Source organism: Canis lupus, chromosome 13, assembly GCF_011100685.1.
Source record: "Canis lupus familiaris isolate Mischka breed German Shepherd chromosome 13, alternate assembly UU_Cfam_GSD_1.0, whole genome shotgun sequence".
In the NCBI taxonomy this organism is placed as follows: domain Eukaryota; kingdom Metazoa; phylum Chordata; class Mammalia; order Carnivora; family Canidae; genus Canis; species Canis lupus.
The window spans coordinates 56,771,439-56,788,574 of record NC_049234.1 but is presented as its reverse complement, the minus strand read 5'-3'; positions in this window follow the sequence as shown (position 1 = coordinate 56,788,574).

Here is a 17,136-nt window from a genome sequence, read left to right as displayed (position 1 = left end):
GTAACTCAATTGCTGGATTGTAGAATAGTTCTATTTTTAACTTTTTTGAGGAACTTCCATACTGTTCTCCAGAGTAGCTGCACCAGTTTGTGTTCCTACCAACAGTGCAAGAGGGTTCTCCTTTCTCTATATCCTCACCAAAACCTGCTGTTTTTTTGTGCTGTTGATTTAAGTGATTCTGATGGATGTGAGTGAGGTGATATCTCATTATACTTTTGATTTGTATTTCTCTGATGTTGAGTAATGAAATATCTTTTTATGTGTCTGAACATCTTTTTATGTTTCTATAGGCCAAGTAATGAACATCTTTTTATGTGTCTATAGGCCATCTGTATGTCTTCTTTGGAAAGACGACTTTTCATGTCTTTTGTTCATTTTGTAGTTGAGTTAACTTGTTTTTGGAGTGTTGAGTGTATAAGTTCTATATATATTTTGTATACTAACCCTGTATCAAATGTCATTTGCATATCTTCTCCTGTTCCACAGGTTGCCTTTTAGTTTTGTTCATTGTTTCCTTCACTATGCAGAAGCTTTTTATTTTGATGAAGTCCCAATAGTTTATACTTGCTTTTTTCTCAAACTATTCCGAAAAATAGAAGGTGAAGGAAAACTTCCAAATTCATTCTATGAAAAGGCATCACCCTGATACCAAAACCAGATACAGAGTCCACTAAAGAAAAGAACTACAGCCCAATATCTCTGGTGAACATGGATGAAAAAGTTCTTAATAAAATATTAGCAAATCAAATCCAACAATACATTAAAACAATCATTCACCACGATTAAGTAGAATTTATTCCTGAGTGCCAAGCATGATTCCATATTCCCAAATCAAGCAACATGATACATCACAGCTGTACCCTGAAAAGTATCAAACACTGATGACAAAAATTGAAGACAAAAAGAAATGGAAAGACTTTCCATGCTCACGGATTGGAAGAACAAATATTGTTAAAATGTCTATATTAACCAAAATCAATGTACAGATTTAATGCAATATCTGTCAAAATACTGACAGTATTTTTCACAGTATTGGAACAAACAATCCTAAAATTTGTGTGGAAGCACAAAAGACCCCAAATAGCTGAAGCAACCTTGAAAAAGAAAAGCAAAGCTAGAGGAATCACAAATCTAGACTTCAAGTTATATTACAAAGCTTCTAGGTTTCAGGACAGTATATTACTGGTACAAAAATAGACATATAGATCAATAGAACAGAATAGAAAACCCAGAAATGAACTCACAACTATATGGTCAATTAATCTTCAATAAAGCAGGAAAGAATACCCAAAGAGAAAAACACAGTCTCTTCAACAAATGGTTTTGGGAAAACTAGACAGCAACATACAAAAGAATGAAACTGGGCCACTTTCTTACACCATACACAAAAATAAATTCAAAATGAATTGAAAGACCTAAATGTGAGACCTGAAACTATAAAAATCCTACAAGAGTACACAGCAGTAACTTCTTTGACATCAGCCATAGCAACTTTCTAGATATGTCTCCTGAGGGAAGGGAAACATATATGATTTTAAATATTTTTTAAGATTTATTTATTTATTTATTTATTTATTTATTTATTTATTTATTTATTTATGAGAGAGAGAGAGAGAGAGGCAGAGACACAGGAGGAGGGAGAAGCAGGCTCCATGCCGGGTGCTGGACGCAGGACTCGATCCCAGGACTCCTGGATGACACCCTGGGCCAAAGGCAGGCGCTCAACCGCTGAGCCACCCAGGGATCTCCTGATTTTAAATATTAAATGATTTTTTGGCCTGTATTGTGTTGATGTTTCTATCTTGTATTTGACATTTGTTTGAAATTGAAATTTGCTTATTTATTAGTATTTGTCACTTTCTCATGAATGTTTTTATGTGTGTATTTGCATTTGCCTCTGTGTATATGCACCATTTAATTTAGTTTTTAGTTGACCCTTATTTTAGTACTTCTGTATTGATATCATTTAGGTTTATTTTATAGTTAACAAAATTTTAATATTTTATAAAAGAACACGATACATATTATCTATTTTTATTTAAAAGATCTATTTACTAGCTTAAGCATTGCTATTCATTTATTTTTAAAAAAAGATTTTATGTATTTGAGAGAGGAGGGGAGCATGAGCAGGAGGGGGATGGGCAGAAGGAGAGGGAGAGAACCAAACTCCCTCCTGAGTGTAGAGCCCTACAAAGGGCTCCATCTCAGGACCCGGAGATCATGGTGTGAGCCAAAGGCACATGCTTAATCAACTGAGCCATACAGGAGTCCCCAAACCTTGTTACTTACGTGCATGATTTCTTTTAACCCAAGAAATTAATTCACAGTGTAAAATTTTGCATTCAAAAGTGAAAGTTCTGAGAATTTTTTCCTTTTCTTTCCCCTACATCTAAACAGTGGGAATTCAAGCTCAGGCCATTATTACTAAGTAAATACTTTAATTAAACTTCACAGAAAATTTCCACTTCCTATCACACCTTAAAATAGTTAAGAGTGAAAAAGTAAGAGAATATCAAGTTGAGTGGAAATCATAACCAGTATATGAGATGGAAAAAGATTTATCTCAATTTCTACCTCCTCTAAGGCAGATTTTACACAGACACACAGACACACAGACACACACACACACACACACACAGACATACAATTTCCTTATTCAAATTAGATTTGGAAAATCCTAGGACATCTTTAAGATTCACAATGAAAATAAGTATTTTAAAGGATTGTTAGGAGATAATTCTCCATGGGGTATTGAATTTCTGAATGTTTTTTGGAGGCAAGCACAGAATGTCTTTTAATATATCTTTTCAAGTATATTTGTATAGTGAATATCCTTGCAAGATAGGAGTAGAGGAGAAGAGTGCTTAGTGATATAACAAATCCCAGTCTTCTGAATTTATGGTTACTTGTTGTAATGCAACCTATTGCATGAGCTACCTTCCTCTGGGCCCATTCACATTGCCCCCATGGGATATAAGTGCCCCGGGAACTGAAGCAAACAGGCTGATCTTCCTGCTGCCTGCTGGGCCATGAGTAAGGAGTCATTTGTCTCTGACCCAGGAGTCTGATGACATCAGCTGGTGTCTATGAAACTAGCAGGCTAACTTGTAACCTTACAAGTAAGATAAAAGCCCAGAGCCTCACATTCTTGACAATGCCCTGAAAAGTTCTTCATTAATAATGACTTACATTATTTACATAAGTATTTCCAAATATCTTTAACCATAACATATATATTTGAAGATTTATTTATTTATTTTACAGACAGAATGAGTGGGTGCCCACACAAGCAGGCAGAGAGAGAAGAGGGGTACACAAGCAGATTCTTTGCTGAGTGGGGAGCAGGATAAGGGGGCCTGATACCAGAACTTAAGGATCATGACCTGAGCCAAAACCAAGAGTAGGCGCTTAACCAAGTGAAGCACCCAGGTGTGCCCCAACCATGAAATATTTTTAACCTGTACCTGTACCTGTAGTGTTTATTAGTATTTCACAAACTCACTGTCACAGGGACATTGAGGTTGTCCATCTAACACAGTTGAATTATATGCTCCTTGACTGAGTGATCTTTCAAAATGCCATTAGTTTGATAAAGTTCTCCTATAAATGTATTAAGACTTCTATTGTTTTCATCAAATTTAGGTTTTCTGTTATTATATGGTATAAGAATCTTCCAGTATATATCTCATCCAGTTGATGGTTTCAGTTTAGCTAACCATTTACCATAATATTTATATATATATATATATACACACATTCCCATTTCCCCCATTTCTGATTACTAGCAGTGTTGTCATGAAAATGCAGGCTGCGATATATATTTAGAAGGTGAAACAACAGGTGGCAAAAACATGTAGTTACCTTGAAGGAGCAGAGCAGTGACTCAGATGAATACTTAATGGTACTTCATGCACTCAATTCAGGTTTGGGATTTTCACAAGGAATGTGTTTCATTGAAAAAAACAATGACTTTTGATTATGAGATACTATATACTAAGTATTATGATTTTATTAGAGATCCTACTTAATTTATAAATGCCAATAATATCCTGAGTTTAGAAGCTGTATATACAATGAAAAGACATGGCCAAAAATCAATAATAAAGTGTTTTGCCACCAACCTTTGTTCATTACATTTTCTTAATTACTACCGTGAGACTATTCCTATCACATGAGGTAAATACTTTTGTCAGGTGAAATAAAACAAAATGAAAGAAGTTGGCAGGAACTCTTTTTAAATTAGGGGCTTCTCTGAAAATGTGACAGTTTCCCTAGTGGTGAGGCAAGACAAGGATGTGAAAAGATGTAATCATTTTGGTTTTGAAATTGCCTGTCACTCACTACTCCAATGCCTTATTAGCAAAACTTTGATTCTCCTCTTACTTATAATGTCCTAAGATATTATAGTCTTCTTTTCTAACATTTTAAAACCACACATTAGAAGGAAATACATTGACAATTTTTATTAAGAAGTTTTTTTCAAGTTTTTCCTTTAAAATGGTGTTAGTTCTCAATCAATGTAAACACCGTCCTTGTTCTCCAAGCCCACTTTTTATTTCACAAGTTTCTGGATTGCAGAGATCCTCCCCAGTCCACCTGATTCCCACCACCAATTGGGAATGGAATGCTCCAAATTTGGAAGACAAGTGAACTAAAAGAGTTCACGTTTAACTGCATTCTTCGTTTAATGGGCTTTTGTGAGTGGATTTTCCTTCAGAATTTTCCTAAATATATTTGTGATTATTTTTTTAAGATTATTTATTTATTTATTTATTTATTTATTTATTTATTTATTTATTATTTATGACACAAAGAGAGAGAGATTGAGAGACAGAGAGGCAGGGACACAGGCAGAGGGAGAAGCAGCCTCCCTGCTGGGAGCCGAACTTGGGACTCGGACCTGGGTCTCCAGGGTCACGCCCTGGTCTGAAGGCAGCACCAAACTGCTGAGCCACCCGGTCTGCCTTATATTTGTGATTATAAGCGTAGTATATGTGCATGAAAATTTACAAAATAAGAAATTTAGGGGATACCTGGGTGGCTCAGACAATTAAGTGTCTGTCTCAAGCTTGGGCTAAAATCTTGGGGTTCTGGGATTGAGGCTCCCTTACCTAATGGGCTCCCTGCAAGAGTAGTAAAGAGATGGTGACTGTTCATATTTAGTATGAATACATAAGCAAATAACTGGGAACATAATGAAAATGTGTTTTGTTTTAATGCTGATATTTTAACTCCATGTATGATCAGCATTTCTCCAATTCATTTCTCAAAATTTTAATTTTTGATGTGTATGAGCTCCTCGTGGGTTGGACACTTCTTTGTCTGTAAGCTTTTCACAGCGGCTTTGTACTGTCCAAACTCAGCATTTTTCTGTTGGACTTGGCCCCTGGAAACTTCCTCAATTAGCATTTGGACAGACATGAGGAATAACTTGAAATTGGTCATTTTAGACATCTTTACACTTTACTCATAAAATGTTTATTCAACAAATTTCTTTGTTTACTTATAGAGAAATGAAGACATGTTTTTTTTCTGGTTAAATTTTGTAAAATTTCATCTGTCATAACATTTGATTTCTTCATTTTTGCTTATCAGTAGGATCTTGCAGACATTTCCACACAACTTGGTGTATGGAATTATTGGTTAATTTTTATTTCACCACCCTCCAGCAAGCACTGAATATTACAAAGATATTTTATATTTTATTATAGTTGGGTTAAAAAATCACATTTTTAATATTTGCATGATTTTGAATGATTGGCCTTTATAACTATTGTTATTTGAATAGACTATTAATGTCTTATACACATTTTAAGGAAAATCTGCATTTTTTCATATGTAGGAACTTACATAGCAATGCATCTAAATCTATGCCTGTCATATTTATTGCAAAAATTGTTTTCATTTTGTAATTTGTCTTTTTTTTCTGGCAGTTTATAACATATTATGAATATGTATCAGTGATATTCTTTAGAACTTCTCTCACTAATTTATACTTAGAAAATACTTTATACTGAAATCATCTAGATAGAAAAAATGTAAGGTAGAGAGAATAGAGTTAATAATAGTACTGAGTTCTGGACAAGATAGCAAAGTTAATACATGCAATATATTTTTATTCCAATATACTTTGAGTCTTTTACTTCCGTTTTTCAATTTCAACTCTGTGTGTTCTTATGGTGTGTATAATATATAGGTATAACTTTGTTTACATGTATTTTTATTTTCCAAATTGGAATTATTCTGTAAACCTCAGTTTATTTCTTATTTCTGATTATACAGCATACTACATGTTATTTGTACCAGAGTTAGGCTGATTCCAACTATTCTTCAGTATTCTTTAAAGTGTATGTAACATGTTTTACTCATCCATCTTCTCAGAGAAGGTCACCTGGGTTACCTCCAAACTCCACTACCTCAAACAGTGTGTGTGAACAATCATTATATATGTCCCTATGAATTTGTGTGGAAATTTTCTTGGCATATATATCCAGCAGTAGGAAATCAGAAACAATAGGTACATTTTCATTCCAATTTGACTAAATATTGCTAGATTGCTCTCCAGAATGAATATACCAGTCAGCACTTCCTTTAGTGTATAAAATTCACAAATGCACTCCTACCTGCCTATACCTGCATTATTAGATGTTTTAGGGTCCCATTGTTGCTTATTTGCATTTCTCTAATTTTAATAGGTTTGACCATCTATCTCTTTCTGTGGTTATTTGCCTTTTATTGTCACTCTGTGAATTTCTGTTCATACCTTTGCCCATTAGTCCACTGGCATCTCTCCTCCAGTTCCATTTTTGTCGTTATGTGAATTTTCAGGAGTTCCTTTAACTTCTTTGTTAGTTATAAATATTCCAAAAATCTCTAATTTGTCTTTTTGTTGTTGGTGTATTTTAATATTTACTGAAGATATAGATTTTGCTATTGTCTGACTCATCAGTGTTCTGGTTTTGACTTTGATTTGCGGTTTACAACAATCTTTCATTACCTAGTTCACTAAGAGAATATTTCTTAAAAAGGTAAAGAACTTTAACAAAAGTTTTTTTTTTTCTGTATTTACTGATGTAATAATATGATTTTTCTTTTTGGCCTATTGATTTAGTAGTAAATTTAGTAAGTTACATTGATGCATGTACAACATATTCAGAGATCTGTATTTCTGAGATAAGGTATTTGATTATGAAATATCACTTTTAAATACACTTTTGATTTTTAAGATAATATTTGATTTATCTCTAAATGATATAAATTTACAGTTTTCTTGAATTTTCCTTATCCAGATTTGAAATACAATAGTAAGTTTATGAAGTAAGCTGGGATTTTATTTTTCTATTTCTAGTAAAGATTGTTTTTCTTTTTGGCTCAAAAATTGTTTAAATCCCTTTATTGAATTTAATTTGGTAATTTCACTTGTAAGTATTTCATTTTCCTGGAATTTATTTTGTAATATAATGAGATAAATTTTTGTTCAGATACCCAAATTTTATAGCAATACTTTTGAGGGAATGTGTGACTTCTCATCCATTAATGACTTCTCTTTAATCATTTATTGAGATCTTAAAGATGCTGGAAACTATTTCAGGTCTGTTTATATTGTTCTACTAAACTTTCTGTTGATTCTTGTACTGGTGTTGCAATTATTTTCAAAAATATTATATGCATACTTTAAATTTTAAATTTTCGTGCATATCTAAAATATTTTCAATTGTTTTCAAATTATAGGACAGAAGTTAACTGCGATGAATATGTTTTCCAACCCAATTGCTACTGTCAAAATTATTTAAAAAATATTCCACTAGCTTGGGCATAGTGATGATTCAAATTTTGAGACCTGTTTTTCCTAAATTTAGCAGAGATTAAATAACGCTCTGTAAAAGGAATCCTTTCAGCTATTTTAATTAAACTTCCAGAAGCATTTTAGTTTTTTTAGTTGACAATATTGTCCCTCTAAGGAAATTTCCTTTTCTTGGATTGTGTGACACCATAATCTCTTGATTTTTCTCTTCACAGATAAGTTCCCTACTTCTTCTAGGTCTCTTTCTTGGCTCCTCCTTTCTTATCTACATGTAAAATTCTATTGTTCTTTCAAAGAACTCAATCCTTGACCCTTCTTCTCACACTACATTGTCTCCTTTATGACTATTATATAGAAATTTATAACACCAATTCAGAACACTCTTCTGACTTCCAAGTATCTGCTTGATGTATCCACCGTGTGAGATGTCTCAGAGGAAATTCAAAGTCTTGTCCAAAACAGATACCATAATTTCCCACCAACTTCAGAACAGCACCAATACAAGTATCCTCCTCCTTCTCCAGGGATCCATAGCTCAGTTCAGTAACAAAATCATCTACTAATTCATACCAGAATATCATCAATGTCTTCAATGATGCTTCCCTTTTCCTTAAGTACCACTACTCATATCCTTTGCACTCCAAGTATTTTTTACCCTATCCTGAAATACATTTAATGACCTTATTTTTCCAGGTCTACCCTAATGCCTCAGAATCTTTACCATCGTTTATGCCTGGGCTACAATAGTAACTTTTCTAAGAGTTATTCCCATATATATGCAGATTTCACTATTCTTCACACCATTAAGAAAATATATTGAGAACATAAATACAATTGTTTTATTCCAATGCTTGAAACTCTGTTCTATAGTTTTTGTGTGTGTGCACAAATGAGTGGGGCTTTTTATATGTCCATTTGAAGATGTTTATTTGACTTATTATTTGCCAACAAAGAGGTCATATTAATTTCCTTTGTTTTTTACACAATATTTGTCAAATATTAAAATTTTTAGCTGTAATAGATGGAGAATAGAATGCAGTATCCACTGAGGTCCTTTAAATCTAGCAATCATGCATCCTGTGTAGTTCTGCTGAAGTAAAAGAATTATCTACACCTTTTCCTGACTAATCCTCTGAAACTCTTTACTGATAAGAGTTCATGAACAAAAAATAAAATAAAATAAAACTACCAGCATATCCTAAAATTTCTACAAACATTCTGTTCATTTCCTTTAAAGCATTTTACTTCTGAGGTTTGAATTTCAAACCTTTATACTTAGTTTATGCTTCAAGAAAATTTGGTATAATCGTGTATGTGTGTGTGTATATATGTGTGTGTGTTATCAATGATGATTGCATTTTTGTCCCATCAGAAGGTGACATTCATATAGAAAAGGTATGCTGAGCAGTTTATAGTGTTCTAGTGGTCACACACGTACAGACATGCACAAATCAGTGACCTGAAAAGAAAAAAAAGACTATTTGAATGGCATCAAATGTTATTATTATTATTTTTTGGCACCAAAACGTTAATAGAAAAATAATTATAAATATCCAATAACATTTGAAAAATATTATCACACATCTTTACTTAAACATTTAAAAATATATAGCATTTTTTCACCTGATAGCTGGGAAAATATCTTAAAAGTTTAATCTAATGCTCTTTTGGCAAAGATACATGAAAAAATACTTTTTTGTGATCACTCTTATGAACTTTTAATTTCTAGTCAACTGTCTAAGAGGGAAATATGTTACTATATACCAAAATATTAAATATACTTTTACTTTAACCCAGACATTTCACTTCTATTATTTATACTTAAGAAACACTACTACAAGTATAAATGTACATGCTATTTAGATAATGAGTTTTGATATTAAAAGTTGAAATAATCATATATTGGAAGCTGCAGTGAAATAACAAAATAGAAAGTATCAACATTTAAAACCCAACACCTTGAGCATATGAATTACATATAAACTGTCCATTAGAAATTGTCATATAAGACTCTGTAAAGCTATTATGCCTGAAGGCCAATGAAGAGAAATTATACATCTTTTCCAGAGCCTGGCCTTCCTCATCATAGAAGCTGTCAGATATCAAGCTTGCTATCAGACAGGTAGTTCTGTTAAAATTTCAAGAACTGTCAGAAACACTGGTCATCATGTGACCTTATTCCATTATCCTTTTAATCAAGGTGTCATGGCGCCTGCAGCACTTCCATTGCGAATATTATTGAGAGGCAATAAATATTTCTTAGATTCTGTAAATTCATGAAAGTAGCATTATTATCTGATAAAAAAAATCAATCATAAGGAATTTCAATGCAACCTCTAGCTGTAATGCTGATAAAAGTATCAAAATCACCCGGGTGAATTTGAATAGAAATGAACCTCAGAAGTTCCCACCAGGAGTTTTGAGGATGTCAGGGGTGAGAGGTGACAGACTTTGGGAATTTAATGAATCTCCTGTATTGCTTTAAATCTACTCTGCCAATAGGAGTCTGGCCTGGATTTATATTCTGCACAGGGTGGAAGGAGTCACAAATTTTGCTCACATCCTGAAACGCAGAGTAGTGCTTGGCTGCACATACACTTAAGCACAAGAACATTGATAGCTTTCATTTCAACACTGGTTTCGATGGAAATCTTTTATCCACTCTGCATTTTTTTAAATTGTCAAATTGTTGGCTTATTGTCATTTAGCCTAAAGACAGGATGGATTCTTAAGCTCCTCCTAAATATCTTCTTGAAGAGCTAGTTTCACACAAGAAAGTAGAAATGTGTGTGTGTGTGTGTGTGTGTGTGTGTGTGTGTGTGATTGGGAATACAGCAAGGGCAAGATATTAGCCTTATAGAATTTGGTATGCACTAAGCCTATATACATCTCATACATATGGTAGGTTTTCAGAGTTTTTTCCAATAAATATTATTGAATAAATGAATGGATAAATCTGAATGGTTTTCCATGTTGATTTTTTCATTTTGATTTCATCTTTAATGATGTGAGATTCTCTCCTCCCTCTTGCTAGGTATGCATACATATGTAAACATATTATCACCCCTGTGTTATACATACATATATTTATATATGTGTACATCTATATGTGTGCATAAATATATACATATACATGTATATGTCTCTCTTTACATATGACATAATAACCGTATGGTATGCTATATAGTGATAGCAACAGGCATATATGGGGAGGGAGAGAGTGAGAGACAGAGAGAGAATATTTTGATGTCTTTATCTATTTACTTAATCATTTACTCAATAAACATTTAGTACTGAACTAGGTCATGACAGTAATACAAAAATCAATAAATTTGATCTCTGATTTAAGATACTCATCATTCATAAGCTCATTCATTTGACCTGTTCATTGGGTATTTATACTTATTTACTACCCCTGGCAATCAGTTTTTTCTGGTTTCAGTATTTTACTCTTCCAAGCTATGGTTTCAAGTGAGAATAATACTTGTTTTAAATGTGTTTGGGTACTGACTTACTTCTGAAAATAATATTCTGTCCTACATCTGGAGAACACTATATTTTTAAAAGATTTTTTAAAAACATTTTTACACACATATTTTGTAATACTTTTTTTAAAGATAAGTTTATTTAGTTATTAACTTATTTATTTGAAAGACTGTAAGTGTGGGGAGGAAAAGAGAAGAAGAATCTTCAAACGGACTTCCCACTGAGCTCGGAGCCCTACATGTGGCTTGATCTCACAATCCATGAGATCATGACCTGAACTGGAATCAAGAGTCAGACACTCAACTGATTGAACCACCTGGGTGCCCCTGTAATCCTTTTTCCAGTGTAAATATTCAAACATTCTATATATTTGTGAAACTATTTGGAAAACATGTTAAAACTAACTTGGAAAGAAATAAATGTACAGAAAGCAATGCAATCCCTAAGAAAATGGGACATGCGTCCTACTTCACAAAGCCTAGTGTTCTCAGAAGAACATGGTCGAAATAAAATACTTCCTGAAAAGCGTATGTATTAATGAATCAACTATTTCTCAAGGAGAAGAGACAATTAAAGGGGGAAATGATGATATCCTTTTACTCTGGGTGGGGGGGGGAGGTGCAGTATAGAATTCTAGAGAGAATAATAATTTAGCTAAATCTTTAAGCAGTTAGAAGGAAAAGAATCCAAAAAACATCCATTCTTTTTAATGTTTTTCCTCATTGTTTGGTTCATCAGAATATATTAGTTTAAAAGAGCACAAAATAGAGAGGATAAAATATTCACAAATTTGATAAAATATCACATATTATGGGAGAAAACAGTTACTTAGGAATACAGGATGACTTAAATAAGTTAAATTAAATGATAGATTTTAAACAGCCCTACCAATATAATAAATGTAGCAAACAAATTAATCATATTTCTGCATAGCATATTAATAAGGAAAATACAGCAATCTAGAAGCATGCAGATAAGTAAAGCAATGTGTAGTTATTGTTATGAATTGGGCCTCACCTATTATGCAACAGATATTCTTTTGGATTGGAAAGGGGAGAAAAGGGAGATACCGTTAAAATCAAGTTTTGGAATAACATGATAAAACTGTGGCCCTTAAAAATCACCGAAACCCCTTGCACCAAAATGACTTTTATTATGGTTTCACAATAAGGTAAAAATTGGATATCTGTTATTAATTCATGAAACAATTGAGTCATATGATAAGATATAGCAAACCAGAAAGCCCACAGGAGAAAAAGATCACTCTTTTGTCATTCAAAGACAAGAAAAGCATAGTCTTCTGTGAATAGTGGGTGCTGAATCAAAAATCAGGAAGGAGAACATTTTCATTCCATATCTTGATACATTTTAGACTGCTCCCTGATATTCACGCAAGCCTTTGTATACACAAAGAACTCAATTTCTTTATTCAGTCAACTGAATGACAAACAGCTAAATGGAAAACCTCTCCGGACCCTGGGAATTACTAATAGCAACTTGTTGACGTAAGAGAGAAAGCCAGCAGAAAGATAATTGATGTTTTAAAGCAAAGTTCTTCAAACTGTATTCCGTGAAACAATAAGTTTCTAGAAGATAATAAATGTCACATGATAAACAAGTATTCCATTTGGGAAAAGTCATGTTTTATACTTCTCCTGTTGGAGATTTCAACAGTTTATTAGCATTTTTTTTGTTTTTTTTTTTAAAGACTTTATTTATTTATTCATGAGAGACACAGAGAGGGGGAGAGAGAGAGAGAGAGGCAGCGACACAGGCAGAGGGAGAAGCAGGGAGCCTGACATGGGACTCAATCCCTGCTCTCCAGGATCAGGTCCTGGGCTAACGGCGGCGCTAAACCAATGAGCCACTGGTGCTGCCTATTTGTTAGCATTTTAAAGACTGGACTATCTTGCTGTAAAGTGATCTATTAAACATCTAATTTAGATATCCCCAACTTATTTTCCACAATTCCTTTTGTAAAATATCCATGAAGCATTCTGTTGGAAATGCTGCCCAAAACTTAGGGAAGAATCTGTTCCATTTTCTGGCTTCCAAAAACAATCCATAGAAGATACCACATTTGTCTACACAGTATGTTAGCTATCTTTGCGCTTGACACATTTTAATTGTATTTTGGCTGACATTATTTTTATAATTCTTGTAAGGGTGTCACATTTTGGCTGTCATTATTTTTGTTCCCCTTTTAAGGGTTTCACATTTGACATCTACCCATTGTTTCCTTTTCTGGGCTAAGATGGATCTCCCCAGTATCCTGTATCATCCTTGGGATGTCTTCTCAGCCTGGACTGTTCCAGCTTTTGCTACCTATATTCACAGAGCAGGGAAAGAATGATGTTATAATACCCAGAAAGGAAAAAACAAAACACAACAAAACAAACACCCACCTACATAAGACTAAGATCAATAGTTGTTTCCAAATAAGACAAAACTACAAAAATGTGACTGAATTAATACTGCTATACCATTAAAATAGAAAAATAACAAGAAGAATGGAAGAGTTCAAAAAGAAGGCAAAATAAAGACATCTCAGAAATCATTACAATCTATGTATAACTATTAGGTAAATGAGGATTAGAAACAGCTGATTTTAAAAAAAGAAACAGCTGATTTTAGAGCATTTAAGTCATAAAGATCTATAAAGCTTATCACCATTTTGCCATAAGTGGAATTTTTGAATGCTTTACATTTAAAACCTACTTTAGATCATGTACCCAAATCAATTGCTGGTGTTTACTAATTTAAATACAGAAAGGAAAGCCATTAACAATAAATATTTTAAAAATCGGATTAACCAAAAATCATTAATTAAAAATTTTCCTTAGGCTCCTAATTTTTCACAAAAGAATGTCTTTTATTTTAGGTTTATGTAATATTTATATAGCATATTCTTGCAACTTTGACCTGTATTTCAAAATACTGGCATTTTAGGTTCTTCTAAAGAGGAGGTAATTTCTCTCAAGTTCCTATTAAAAGCCTAGCTACTAAAGGAATTTAGAAAACATTTCTGAAGGATGTGTTGTCCTTACAGTCTTTGCACTAAATTTAAATAAAGTCTGATAATTAGAAAACCACATACTTTCAGGTAAAATATTTTAGTTTCACAAAACTATTAGTTTTACAAAAATATTATGCCCTTGACTTTTATTATAGACTACTATAAGAAGAATCATTTGAAACAGAACACTAGGATCCTTGGGTAGCTCAGCGGGTGAGCACCTGCCTTTGGCCCAGAGCATGATCCTGGAGTCCCGGGATCGAGTCCCACGTTGGGCTCTCTACATGGAGCCTGCTTCTCCCTCTGCTTTTGTCTCTGCCTCTCTCTCTTTCTGTGTCTCTCATTAATAAATAAAATCTTAAAACAACAACAACAGAACACTGTAAAAGAAATCATGTGAAGTGCTTGACCCTTTTTGTTAGAGGAATGTTGTGGATTATGTTTTCCATTGTAGTAACATTGCTCAAAAAAATAAAGAATTTAAAAATTTTATTTTAGACCTTGGTACTTGGAAGTTTTACCTTTCTCAAAAAAACTGTGGTTTTTCCTCCTTTCTGAAAGTGCCACCATGGAGCTAACTCTATTTTAAAAAGATTTGTCTTTTCCCTCCTTTGTCTTCAGACTTGGAAGCAGGAATTTTAACTGCTCAGATTTTTAGTCTAGACAGACTAACTTGGTTCAATTCTCCTCCCTCATTTTTATTACTACTTATATAGTCTTTCATTCTGATTATTTTTTATTTCTTTTCTGGGCAGCAATTATCTTGGTCTCTTTCAAAACAGAAACAAAAACAAAACCCAGAATAGCATTACAGATTTCCCCTACAGTGCAGAGTTTGAAAATCCCAAAGGATAACATTTTATTTACTGTTTGATGAGAAATAACCTCTAACCTGAATCAGATCTGCAAAGGTTATTACTCTTTAGATTTAGCTCTTTCTGATCTCCCAGGAATATCTCAAATTTTGTTATAATTGCTTGAATTTTGAAAAACTATAGTTCTTGTCTATCCTTTCTCCAGCTCTAATTCCAGCTTCTATTTTCTTTTACTTTTTTAACGTTCCTAGGTATCACGCATTTCCTAAACATGAATCCTGTATTAATACTGCTTTGGGACCTGTTGGTTTCTTTCCTTCTATAGCTCCAGAGGGGATACTTTATCTTTTCCCTTAGAAACCATACACTCTTATGGGTCTGAAGTCCGTGATATAAAAAAATACTTTCCAGATATTTAGTGATATTTCTTTATGAGGCAAACAGGTAAACGTTTCTAGCTCGTGGTTTCAATATTCTACTTTAGTTAGACTTAGTCAGTATGTAAAAGTCTTGCCGGTAAATCTGCACTAATTAAGTAGTTTTACCTTTCCTCTTCTCTGGGTTTGAAATACACTCCTCAGCTCTTTTCCTCTTGCTTATTTCCTATCATTTAGGTATGGATTCAAATATAATTCCCTCTGATGGAGCCTCCCTCCTCCCCTTTCCTCAGGTGAGTTCTCTGAATGAGCAGCTCCCAGTTACAACTACTAGGTCTCCTATTTCATCGTTTGCATTGTAATTTTTAATATATTTCTTACATATTTATTTGTGTGCATTATTTACCTTTGTTTCTGACCCTTGAATACAAGCTCCATGAGGTCAGGAATTCTGTTGTTCACGAATCCATAGAACCTGGAATAGTGCCTGGCACATACACAATTGAAATTTAAGGAACTAATTCATTTCTTCATTTTTAATAGTATGAGAATTTGAATTTTTTATAAAGTATGAATTGAGTACAACATTTATGGGTCTTTTGAGATTTTATTTATTCATGAGAGACACACATAGAGAGGCAGAGACATAGGCAGAGGAAGAAGCAGGCTTCCTGTGGGGAGCCCGATGTGGGAATCAATCCCAGGACCTCGAGATCACACCCTGAGCCAAAGGCAGACACTCAACCACTGAGCCCCCCAGGGGCCCCACTTATGTTTTCCTAAATGAGAAGAGCCCATTGGTTTCCCTGATTTAAAAACTCTCGATATAAGCTCAACATATAGATATAAGCTCAATTCCTTCTGAGAATTGTCACTTAATGGGAGATTATTATCCAGTTTCCTTTATACTCTCCATATGCTTTCAGGCAAAGTTGTATGAGCAGTGCGTTTTCTGAGGAAAGAAAATAAAATAAAATAGTGTTCTTTCCTTAGCAAAAACACATTTAAAATCATTAAGGTATGTGCAAAACTCTATTATTGTCCCAAAAATGTACTACTATTTAACTTTCTTGAATATTTTTACTCAGCAAAATAAAACTGACCAGTTCCAAAAGCTGAAACACAACTCTCTGTGGTTAAACCTAGACCATTATGGATTAGGTAATAGTGGCAGACATGATTATAGTTTCATCTAAATTTGATCCTCGGTTAAAATGGCTATTCTGTGGTTAGCCAATGCCTGGGGAGAAGGACAAAAAAATTCTGACGAGAATTGATGGTAGGGATAAAGAACCAAAATAACACAGGAAGACTCAAGGGAGAGAACAAAAGACAAGCTGCCCCAATCTGGTAATGTGGCCTTAAAATACGTACAGTTTGCTTATCAGATGATCTCTTTAATAATGGAAAGAATCAAATATTCAGTATAAAAAGCATACAAGGACATTATTAAAAGCATTATTATCTTTTTATACAAATTATATACTTAATCTAAGAAATAAAGCAATTGGACCATTTTTGGAGCCACTAATATACCTATAAATAGCAACTTTAAGGGAAACTTGCTTCCAGCAAAAGTTTTATGTGGTAATGGAGTCGGGATTTTTTTTTTTCTTTTTGATATCAGTTTTCCACAAT